The sequence below is a fragment of the Tupaia chinensis genome, unplaced genomic scaffold, assembly GCF_000334495.1.
Source record: "Tupaia chinensis unplaced genomic scaffold, TupChi_1.0 Scaffold000290_1, whole genome shotgun sequence".
In the NCBI taxonomy this organism is placed as follows: domain Eukaryota; kingdom Metazoa; phylum Chordata; class Mammalia; order Scandentia; family Tupaiidae; genus Tupaia; species Tupaia belangeri.
Window position 1 is genome coordinate 1,287,686 of NW_006159775.1, and position 12,775 is coordinate 1,300,460.

Genomic DNA, 12,775 nt, shown 5'->3' on the forward strand with positions numbered 1-12,775 from the left:
ATGCACCCGGCATGAGTTTTAAGCCACTGGGTCTGGGACGTGAACCGCGGTTGACTATACGGGAGTCCAGCGACATAGCCATTACTCTAACTGCTGGTCTCGAATTGTGAGATTTTGATTGAATCTCCATTGAGTCTACAGAGCAATTAGAAAATTTAATTGATGGGGACAGCAGATGACATGGTAGTTAAAGCACTGCACTCCCACATGGCCAACCACATTTCAAGTCCTGGACCTGAAGACTTGACGACTTGCTCTCTCTCTTTCCCCTTCTCTCTCTCTCTGGTCAAATAAATAATAAATAAATAAATAAATAAAATTAAATAAATAATTCTAAAAAAAGAAAATCTTATTGATATTTTAACTACATTGAGTTTTCTCTTTCTTAAAAGAGATTTTTGCAAGACATAAAGCAAGAAAATCACCCTCCAGCAGGTATGACCATACCACAGTCCCTTCTCCATTCTCCTTTCAAGATTTTGGGCATGCACACACATGTGCCTGGTGTGAGTTTCAAGTCACCACGACTAGGACTCAAACTGCTGTTGGCCATGTGTGAGTTCAGTGACATAACCATTACACCACCTGCTGGTTCTAATACATTGAGTCTTTGGTCCATGATGTATGCTTCTCCATTTCTTTAAGTTTTATGTATATATTGAGAGATTTTTTTTCTATAGGGTGTCTGTACTCACTGGAAAGACAGAGAGACAGAAAACAAGAAATCACCCCTGAGGGGTGATAGCCACGCCACAATCCCTTCTCCTCCATTCTCCTTTCAGGATTTTGGGCACATACATGTACACATGCCCAATGTGAGTTCTAAGCTGCTGGGTCTGGAATTCAAAGCACAGTTGGTCATGTGGGAGTCCAGAGACATAACCATTACACCATCTGCTTGCCCCAAGTTTTCTCTAAATCTTTGTAGCCCTCAGTATACAGATTCTGCATATGTATTTTTTAAATAAAAGAATTATTTTATTTAATTTTATTTATTTATTTTCATTTGACCATAGAGGGACACAGTGAGAGAGAGAAAGAGAGGGAAAGTGAGAAAGCAAGCCTCCAGGTCCAGGACTTGAACCACAGTCGGCCATGTGGGAGTCCAGCTCTTTTAACTACCATGCCACTCACTGGCCCCCCTGCACATGTCTTAATAGATTTATGTGGAAGTATTTTGTTTTTGAGCTCTTATTAACGATATTGCTTAAGATACCATGGATGAGGGGAACAAGATGTAGGAAGAATCCTATTATTAATGGGTCAAAATGGTCTGTTACTATTTCTAGGTGTGACTCCCTCCAGGCTCTCTGGAAAGGATTTTGAGAAATAGAAAAACACAGTCAGGTTTTTGTCCTCACTTTTATTTTTGGAATAAACTGTACATGGTTGTCGTTAGATTATCCTCTGAATGGCCATTAGGTAATTTCCCATCAGAAAATAAGGACATGGTTGCAACAACCTTTGGCCAGAATCCTCTGGCCAGAGCCCTCTCTCACTGGCAGCTGACACCCATAGATGGGCCAATAAGATCACAGTGACAAGTAAGCTAATCAAAGCACCAGCTAATCTTGTGACCCTACCACTCCACCCCTCCCATACAAATAGATCACGTCTTGGGCCCGGCAGGGGGTGTGGTGGTTAAGGGTGCTTGACTCCCACATGGCCAATCTTGGTTTGAGTCCTGGACTTGGCAGCTTGCTTTCTTACTTTCTCTCTCTCTCTGAACCTCTCTGGTCAAATTAAAAATAAATAAATAAATAAAGATAAATAGAATAATTCTTTAAAGAAATAAGCTGTATTATATTAACTTTTTTTTTTTTTGAGAGGTTTTTGCTATAGGGCACATGTGCTAGCCAGAAAGACAAAGAGAGACAGAGAGATAGAAAGCAAGAAATCACAACTCAGGGGGGATGGCCATGCTGCAATCCCTTCTCCTCCATTCTCCTCTTGGGATCTGGGGCACGCACGCACACACGCCCAGTGTGAGTTTAAGCCACTGGGTCCAGGACTTGAACTGCAGTCAACTATATGGGAGTTCAGTGACATAGCCATTACACTAACTGCTGGTCCCAAGAAAGCAAGTTGCCTGGTCCAGGACTTGAACCATAGTTGACCATGAGGGTGCACAGTGTCTCAACTACCACGCCACCTGCTGGCCTGTATTAATTTTTAAAAAAAAATATTAAAAAAATAGATCATGTTTCCTCATCTTCTCAGAGGGATGGGCTAAAGCACCTCCAGTTTCAGATCTCCAGGCACTCTTTCTCTCAATAAACTTTCCTTTTTCTTTTGAGATGGCACCTCTGTGTCTTACTCCAAACTCTAACAGTTGTTTTACACACACACACACACACACACACACATATTTTACATATTGCTGGAATTAATTTCCGATATTTTGTTGAGACTTTGTACATCTATGTTAGTAATAAATATTGGCCTCTAGTTTCCTTTCCTTGTAATACCTTTGGTTTTGGTATCAGGATAATGTTGACCTCATAAAATGTTCCTTTATTTTCTAGAAGACATTGTATAAAATGTATACTATTTTTCTTTAAATACTTAGTAGAATTCACCAGTGAGACTATTTACTTCTGGAATTTTTGCGTTGAAATGTTAAAAAACTATACTTCAGTTTCTTTTTATCTCTAAAGAACTATTCAGATCACATCATTTCTTCTGGGTACATTTTATAGTTCATTGTTTTTAAAGTAATTTGTTCATTTCATCTAAGTTATTGCATTTATGTGTATAGAGTTGTTGGTAGTATTCTTTTATCCTCAATGTCTGTGGGGTCTGTATTAATATCCCCTTTTTAATTCCTGATATTGGTACACTATACTTTCTCTTCTGTTTTACCTGGTCAGTTTGGCTTAAGATTAATCTATTTAATTTATATTTCAAAAGGTAGGTTTTATCTTTTATTGACTTCTACATTGTCTTTCTTTTAAAACTTCATCCATTTTGTCTCTATTAATTCCTTCTCCTGGCTTTGGATTTACGCTGTTCTTGTTTTTTCTAGACTTCCTTTACATGGGTCCTAGGCTTTCCGGGTTGAGGCTGTGAGAGATGTAGTAAGGAAGACACAGGGAAGATCATTGTAGAGGGTCTGCAGTCAAGAGTTCTTGGGCCAGTAGAGTCCTGTGCAATGACCCCAGAGCTTTCTCCCTGATCTTCTAGGGATATAATATATTCTGTAGTTCAGACTGAAACCATGAAACAAATATAAGTTTATATTTTTTAATGTGTGTAATGCTCGCACATTCAAGTTCTGGAATCTAGTAAAGTTAGTATCTTCTGGGTCTGTGAATCTTAGGATGTACAGCTTCACATTAAATAAATCAAAGAAGCACCTTTCATTGTTTGAGCTGCACTTGATATAACTGAAAGTTAAAAATAGCTTTTCCCTCACACACATATGCTAACTGCCTTTAAGCAAACTCAAACTCTATCAAGTTATGCTTTTTCTCACTCTAGGCTGGAATTTTAGTCAGATCTATAGCCTTTCCAGTCACATTTAAGTATTAAAACGTTGTTTAGTCTAATACCAAAACATTTATGCTTCATATGGTTTGCACTCTTCCCCAGGTTAGGAGCATGCTTGCTAGGACACATGCAGGGGGAAGAGTGGACTGTGAATGACCAACCCTTTACTTACCTATTGCCCTTCTCCCCATTGTCCTATCTCACCCGACTAATCTAATCTGCCCCTAGTCTCTCCAGGACTGGCCTAAATAGAAGGGGTGATATGAGGGAAAAAAAATTCTTACCAGATTACTTATTTTTTTAATGCTTTTTGTTTTTGTTATAGGGTTCTTGGGTTTGCCGGAAAGACAGACAGAGACAGAGACAGAAAGTGAGACATCAGCCCCTAGGGGGCATGGCCATGCCACAATCTTTTCTCCTCCATTCTCTTAGGATTTGGGCATTCATGCACACATGCCCAATGTGAGTTATAAGCCATTGGGTCTGGGACTCAAACAGTGGTTGCCTATGTGGGAGTCCAGTGACATAACCATTATGCCATCTACTGGCCCCCTTACCAGATTATTTCTTTTCTTTTTTTTTTTTAAGAACTATTTTATTTACCTTTATTAATTATTATTATTTCTAAATTTGACCAAAGAGAGAGAAAAGGAAAGTGAGAAAGCAAGCCACCAGGTCCAGGACTCAAACCGTGGCCAGCCACGTGGGAGTCCAGTACCACTAACCACCACACCACCTGCCGGTCCCATCAGATACTTCTCTCTCATCTGAGTTTGATGCCTTCTTTGTGTGACTGATATTCAAATGATCATTTTCCCTTCAAGAATTACTTCTGTGAATTTCCCAGTTTTCTGTCCTGGGTCATGCTTCCTTTGGTTGCAACTTATGACTCATTAATTGCCCCACACAGACTCTCTGCTGGAGTTATGTCACTTTTCTGGGCAGTGTCCTGTACAAGACTGTGCAGTTGGCTTCTTCTCTGAGAGTCCAGAGCTGGCCTAAGAAAGACTCACATTCCTTTGCCTCTGGAAGTACAAATGGCCCCTCCTTTTCTTCCTCTATCAAAAGGGGCAGCTTTAACCACTATGGCTCGCCATATTTTTCTAAACCATCAGTCCCCCACTTTCCAACAGACATATCCCAGGTTTTCTATCTCACCTCCTGCTAACTCTGCCTGGGAAACAACTCCAAAGAAGAGAGCACCACTAGTTCTACTTGTCCTTCTGCCAGCTTCTGTTATCTTCTGGAAGGGGATCTTCAGTTAGCGGTTGTTTTTTAGCACATTCTCTTTGTATCTACAGCACTGTGTTTTTTTCCCTGACATCAGGAAATGTCTTACCATCCTGTTTGGAACTCAGTTCAACACTCTTCAGGCTGGCCCTGTAGTTTAGTGGTTAAAGAGACTGGATCCTCCTAGCAGAACGTGGCTCAAATCTCAGCCTCAGCAGTTTGAAAAGCACACCAGGTATGCATGTATACCCATCCCAACATGATAGAGAAGTAGAGGAGAAGGGATTGTGCCCTGGCCATGCCCCACTGAAGGTGCTCTCTCCCTCTCTTTCTCTCTGTCTTTCTCTGGCAAGCACATATGCCCTTTGACAATGAAAAAACAACAAAAGAGAAGACTCTTGGAACTAGCAGATGGTACAATGGTTATGTCGCTGGACTCCCACATAGCTGACCGTGGTTCAAGTTCTGGATCTGGCAACCTAAAACTCATGCTGGGCACGTGTGTGTGCATGTCTAAAATCTCAAGAGGAGAATGGAGGAGAAAGGATTGCAGTGTGGCTGTCCCCTCTCGGGGGTGATTTCTCACTTTCTGACTCTCTGTCTCTCTCTGGTGAGCACATGCACTCTATATCAAAAACCTCTAAAAAAAGAGAGAGACACTCTTCTGCATCCCATATATATATAGTTTTTTAATTATTAATGTTTTGAGAGGCTTTTGCTATAGGGCGCGTGTGCTCACCAGAAAGACAGAGACAGAGACAGAAAGTGAGAAATCACCCCCCAGGGGGGATGACCACACCGCAATCCCTCTTTCTCCACTCTCTCAGGATCTTGGACACGCACGCAGGCCCGCCACGCATATGTGCCCGGCATGAGTTTAAGCCATTGGGTCCAGGACTCGACTACATGGGAGTCCAGTGACAAAGCCATTCTGCCAATTGCTGGTCCTGATATATATATATATATTTAATTATTTAACTTTATTTTAATTTGACCAGAGTGAGAAAGAGAGTGAGAAAGCAAGCCACCAGGTCTGGGACTCAAACCACCGTCAGAGTCCAGCACCCTTAACTACCACATTACCTATTGGCCTTCCACACAGGCCATATATTTTAAGCTGAATGTTCAAAGCCTTGAATCCAATTCCACATTCATTGGCTGTTTTTGAGTTAGCACAAGTCAAATAGCTGGTTTGCACATGCTACTTCTCTGAGTCCAAGCAGAGACCAGGCTTTGGGTCACACCTGATCCTTCAATATAGAGTCAATGCAAATTCTCTCCCTTACACTGCTTCAGTCCCAGTTCTTAACCTGCCTAACTCATGTTTCAGCTGCTGTCGGTCAAGGAGAACGGGAGAAGACTTTGAGAACAGTTAATGCCTGGTTACTTTGCTAGGCAGCTTCCTCTTCTAGACAACTCTTGAATATTGCTTTTGTAGCAGCATCATCCAACCTTGGTGCCTTAGTTTCTGATTACAGCTTTTATCCTGAAATGTGGTGTCCCGACTATATTTTCTGATTCAGTTCCCAGCTGTGCAACTCACCTTATTATTTGGTGACCTTGCTATCTGCTTCTTGGGCTCAAGGTCTGGATTGGGACCTCAATGCCACCTTAAAGGACTTTGCTATGATAACAACAGCATAATGGCAGTTACTCTTTCCAAGAAAGTGCCAAGAACTACTTTATGCCCTTTTTAATTCATTAGCCTGTTCATTTGTTCAATATCACTGAAAGGTAGACTACTAAGGTTCAAAAACATTAAGCAGCACACCCAAACTCACACAACATTATCAGTTCAATGATGGAGTTGAAAATAACATTCATTTCTGCTTGATTCCTAAGGGAATGTTCTTTCCTCTGCAGTAGACTCATGAGCTGCTCAGCAAGACCTTACATGAGATGTTGAGTTCTGGACACTTGCATGACTAAAGTTTTTAAGTCTCATGCCTGATGCATGTGGCCTGGACAATTTCCTCGAGGCAGGCTTCTAGTCTACTCCTGCCTTCCCTATGAGGCATCGATGGTCCCCTCTGAATTGCTTCCTTCCACAGTTCAGCTCCTGTCACTGTGTCTGAGCAAGTTCAAATTCAACTTGTCTACCCTTCCCTAGGTAAGCCAGGTACACCCCACAGAGAAAATTGCATTACTGTATTTGGAATTAACTCAACTGATGACATTTAAAACACTCAAAGACATTTTGGCATCTGGGCTGGAGTTTTGCACAAATTAGTGGTGGCAAGTGGAGAAGAACAAGATGTAGAATGCAATTTTTATTAAAAGTATAGGGGAGACGGGACTTTGTTGAAAGCCTTGGTAAGCGGCAGGTTGCCATGGTAATACACAAAGACAACTGATCTGAATCAGAAGGAAATTACTGTAGGGTTGGACTGTACCAGAGGGAAAGAAGATCGTGCATGTGAAGAGGAGAGAGAAGGAGGGTGGCCATATTGAGCTGGAAAGGAGAGGGGAAAGAGGGAAGTGACTTAAGAAAGGAATGAGGAAGGAAAGGAGGAGACATTGGAGACCATTTCTAAGAAGAAAGAGATTTCTCCATGTTTTTTCTTCTTTTTTAAAAAACATCTGTAACTCACAGTAGAAAAAGCAGGAACAGGGTGCTGGCAGGTAGTGTGGTGGTTAAGGTGGTGGACTCCCACATGGCCGACACGGTTTGAGTCCTGGACCTGGCAGCTTGCTTTCTCACTTTCCCTCTCTCTTTCTCTTTCACTCTGTCCCCTCTCTGGTCAAACATAAATAAATACATAAATAAAGTTAAATAAAGTACTTCTTATAAAGGAAGAAGAAGATAAAGAAAACGCAGGGACAGGACTGGCAGGCGAGGCTGTTCCAGGACCGGGGACTGAAGAACTTCATTGTGCAGCAGCGACGGCTCTGGTGTGCCGGGTGTACTGCCAGGGCACCAGCCTCAGGTGCTCCCCTAAGTGCAGCCTGGGGCTGGGCTGGGCCAGCTAAGTGCCCACCAACAGTTGCCCAGAGGCTGTCATTCAAAAGCTGCCTGGAGGGGAGCAGGTCAGACTTTTGAGCTTCCAAAAAAATAAAACAAAAAGTAAGGAGATGTATAAAAAGCACATTTCATTCTCTAGGAGCTAAAATAGCACGAGGGCCAGTTACCACCCAAATAACTGCCGGGCTGTGCAGACACTGAAGCTCTGGACTGAGTAGGAGGAAAGGAAGAGGCAGAACAGTCTCCTAACAGTGCCATGAATAGACAAGGTCTAAAATGGTGCGAGCTTAAGGAAACGCACCAAAACAAAGCACTTGGCTCTAAGCCCAAGATGGGCCATTTACTAGCTATGTGACCTTACGCAAGTTAGTAAACTCTGTAGGGCTTCAGTTTCCTCATCTGTAAAAAAGAAATAGTAAGTGTCATCTCTCATGCGGTTGCTGGAAGGATACAAAGGATAAAGTCTTCCAAACTATTAGCACACAGCAAGCACTCAAAATCGAATAACTGACATTATTCAACTCCACCTGGGCAGCCATGACAGGCAGGATATCACCAGCGCTGTAGGGGACAACAGGTATCACAGTCTTTCGTTCTTTGGCTACCAGGTTTGAGGTGTCCACGTTGTCAGAGCACGTGGTGCCCAGGAGTTCGGGAGCACAGACAGTGTTGTTGCCCCTGAGGAAGTTAGATGACGACGCCATCGAGGACTATTTCTTTGTACTTTTTAAATAAAAAGCTCAATCGCCTTAAGCAAGTGTAAACTCCCCACGACATGGGGGAAATATCTACAAATCCCACAAGTAGAAGAAGTCGAAGAATATCATGATCAACTTGTTCAGGAAAATAAGCCCTAGAGTATGTGTCTCAGCCCCAAGGAACCCTCTAGCTGACCTCACTTCTTGTCGAGCTCAAGCCGGGATGGTCAGGTGTGCTCTGAAACTTGTCCCCCCTCTTGACCTAGAGCTTCTCGGAGAACCAGGATCAGCGCTTGCTCATTTCCTTATTCCTAGTCTGCAGCAATGCCAGGCAAGTGCTAGGTATTCGGTAAACACTTAATAAACGAATGAAGGAAGGAATGATACAAATGTGTGCCTTCTCACTGCTGTAGGCTGTCTCTCTCTTCCCAAGTGTAACTCCTTCCTGCCACTCTGCTGGCCAAATCCAGCATGTGTTGGCTAAGTTAGTGCACAGCTAAGTTGTGTAAGATAAGGGAATTTCATAACAGAAACTCCATGAAGTTAAGTGAGGTTAACATATACTCACTTGTTGACTCTGGGCAAGGCTAAACATAAGACAGCTCTTCCCAGCCCCTCTCAGGTCTCCCTCCTCCCTGGAGCTAGCCCTGTCCTCTTTCAAAACCCAGCTCTCGGTCTTCCAGATTCCACTTTGCTATGGTTTGAATGTGTCCCCCTCAAAAGCAAATGTTGAAAACTTAGCCCCCAATTCAGCAGTGTCAGAAGGTGGGGCCTAAGGCTTTATCCAGGAAGTGAGCTGCAGAAACCCAGATAGCGGAGGCGAGGTGGCATCTGGAGAACAAGGGTGGCAATGGAAGCTAGCGGCAGCGGTGGGAAAGGGCAGGGACCCGAGGTCTCCCTCACCTACTACCGGTTGGAGGAGGTGGCAAAGTGCAACTCCTCGAAGGAAATATGGCTGGTGATCCACGGACGAGTCTACGATACCAACCGCATCCTCAACGAGCATCCTGGTGGAGAAGAGGTTCTGCTGGAACAAGCTGGTGCAGATGCAAATGAAAGCTTTGAAGATGTAGGCCACTCCTCTGATGCCAGAGAAATGCTCAAGCAGTACTATATTGGTGACATCCATCCGAGTGACCTTAAGCCTGAAGGTGGTAGCAAGGACTCTTCAAAAGAGAATTCGTGCAAAAGCTGCTGGTTTTATTGCATTTTCTCCATCATCGGCGTGGTTCTCTTAGGTTTCCTGTATCGTTACTACATGTGGGAAAGCAAATTCTCCCGAGGAGACCTTGCTGAAGTCTGAAAGGAGCATCTACTTGGGAGTGGCAACTAGACTCGCCTGGGGCTGCAGCAGTGCTCTCTCCTCGTGTTGTATTTTTCCCGTTGGAGCCGAGACAGTGGGCCAGACGTCCACCTCAGATCTGGGACCAGTGTCCTTCAGCTCTGAGCCTTATTTCCAAAGTACCTGCTCACCCTTCGGCATCCTTGCCAGTGGGTCCTCTCTTTGCTGGTTTCCATGAGCAGATATCTTTATATTTCAGAACTTTCTGTTAATAACTGCAGTTCATATGTTGTAGTGACATTGCTTTTTGCTAAAATTGCCTGCTTTCTAGTACTTTGAATGCACATTTGACATTCTTAAGAGGGCTACACTAGTTTTGAAGGTTTTCGTTTTTCACTTTTCTTTCAAGTAAAATTTTTTTTAAATTCTGATTTAATTCTATTATTTATTATAAAGGTTTTAATCCATGAAGTAAAGGTGTGTAGCTGTTATTTAAAATGCAACTGCCAAATGATTTTGTTCCTTGTTTATATTTGTTAAAACTTGGATGTGGTCATTTCCTACCTCCCAAGCCAGTGCAGCAGGTAGCTAGTTCTTCCACCCTCTTCCCGTCCTCAAATCCAACCCCTTTTCTTCCCAGGTTGTGTTTGACAAAATTGTGCTTCCCTTGTATTACTCAGGAGTGGGAAGAAACAAGAAAGGTGATGAATTGGGGTCATAGAACCCTGGTGAATTCAGAGTTATCTTTTTTAAAAAAAAAATACTAAAAAGCGCTACTTTCAGCAAGAGTTCAGAAAAAGCACCAACACTTGCACTTTGATTTGGCACCAGTTTCTAGCCAGCTCTTTCTCCCCTTCCCCCAGCTATGTTGTATTGGTAAAATATTGATACAAGTGTAGAATTATGTTTATAGGGGAGGGATTTTTGCTGCTTTTTATTTAACGATTAGCAAACATTTGATTCCCTGTTTTATAAAAGTAAGAGACTTCAACTTAATCTTCTGTTTGCCCCGGTAAAATAACTTCCATAAAAAATGGCATTTGAAAGTGGGAGATGGTAACAGGAGACTCTTTTCTATTTCATATGTATTTTACCTCCCTGGCTCTAACTTGTGGTTTTGTTGTTTCTCCATTGAGAATTAAAAAACAAACAAACAAAAAAAAAAACCACTGGAGAAAAAAAAAAAGAAGAAGGGGCCTAATGTGATGTGACTGGTCATGAATGCGCTACCTTTATGAATGGATTAGCGCCAATTATAAAAGGGCTTGAGGGCCAGCCCATGGCCTAGTGGTTAAGGTGGCTGGATCCCACATGGCCAACTGTGTGGTTAAAGTCCTGGTGGCCTAAAAATCATACTGACGAGTGTGCACGAGTGCCCAAAATCCCAAAAGGAAGGAGAAATGAAAAAGAAATCGTGGCATGGTCATTCCCCATAGGGGAAGGGGAATGCCTTCTCACATGTTCTCTCTCTCTCTCTCTGAAAAATATGTTAGGCATGTGTGTGTGCCTGCCCAAAATCCCAAGAGGAGAATGGAGGAGAGGGGATTGCAGTGTGGCTGTCTCCCCTGGGAGTGCTTTCTTACTTTCTCTCTCTCTCTCTCTTTCTCTCTCTCTCTCTCCAGTGAGTCCACATGCCAATTACAGCCAATTAAAAACTAAAACAGAATGGGGCTAGCAGGTAGTATGGTGGTTAAGGCACTGGACTCTCACATGGCAAACCACAGTTTTAGTCCCAGACCCAGCTACTTGACAATCATGCTGGGCATATGTACACGCATGTCCGAAATCCCAAGAAGAGAATGGAGGAGAGGGGATTATGGTATGGCTATCCCCCCAACCCCCAAGAGATGATTTCTCATTTTCTCTTTCTCTTTCTCCAGTGAGTGCACATTCCCTGTGGCAAAATCTAAAATAATAATAATAAATTTTAAAAACCAACATTTCTTATTTTGTGACTCCATGAGTGGGGTCAGGTGTTTTCTGGTTCAGACCAGTTTAGCTGAGGCTGGATGATTTTTGATGGTTTCACTCACATATTTGGCAGTTAGCAGCTATTTGGGCCAGGGCAGCTTGTCTTTGGTTGATCAGCTGAGAAGATCTAGTTCTGTTTCTTGTGGTTTCTCATCCTTTTCTAACTAGCCCAGGCTCCTTAAATGGTTGCCTCAGGATTTGCTAATGTTCCTTTGGTAAAAAGAAGACATATTCAGTTTCAAGTTCAGATTCAAAGATTGAACACATTGATTGCCTTTTGAGGATAAAAGTAGAAAGGAGGTATGCATACAAACATGAGATAAATTATTATGGCTATTTCTCAGATTATGTACTATAGTTTTCATTGGGACAACAAAAGTGAGACACAAGAATATAAATAACAATATGAAATTGCATATGATACATGCAAGGAAAATTGCACAGAGAATGTCAAATGCGAGTTGAGCAGAAGAGATGAAAGGAGATTGGATGAAGAGAGTATTGCAAATGTGCATACACATTTGACATACTCTGGAGCAGTGAATGTGTAGCTTTGAATGTATCGGTGAGATCACTTAGAAAGAAAGCAGTCGGGCCAGCTGATGATGTGGTGGTTAAGGCATGACTGTGTGGTTAGAGTCTGGGATCCAGTGGCTTGAAAAGCACACTCTCAGGGGCCAGCAGGTGGCGTGGTGGTTAAGGCACTGGACTCCTACATGAGCAACCACAACTTTAGTCCTGGACCTGGTGGCTTGCTTTCTCACTTTCTCTTTCTTTTGGGTGAGCATGCGTGCCCTATAGCAAATTTAAAAATAATAATAAAAATAAATAAATAAATACTTAAAACAAAATAATCTGTGCATGTGTGTGCATGCCCCAAATTCCAAGAGGAATATGGAGGAAAAAGGATTGTAGTGGAGTCATGTGCCCTGTGGGGATGCTTTCTCACTTTCTCTCTCTCTTTCTCTCTCTCTGTTTCTCTCTGGTGAGCAAAAAAAAATTGTAAAAAGGGGACCAGCAGTTGGCTTAATGGCTATGTCGCTGCACTCCCATGTAGTTGACCGCAGTTCGAGTCCCGGACCGGTGGCTTAAACTCACGCCGGGCGCATGTGCGTGCGTGCCCAAGATCCCAATAGGAGAATG

The 12,775-nt window shown here is 42.8% G+C and overlaps 1 pseudogene; it reads left to right on the plus strand.

Annotated features, from left to right (window-relative positions):
* The first annotated feature begins 9,222 nt into the window (after positions 1-9,222).
* On the plus strand, positions 9,223-9,682 carry LOC102478426 (cytochrome b5 type B pseudogene; annotated as a pseudogene).
* Positions 9,683-12,775: the final 3,093 nt, after the last annotated feature.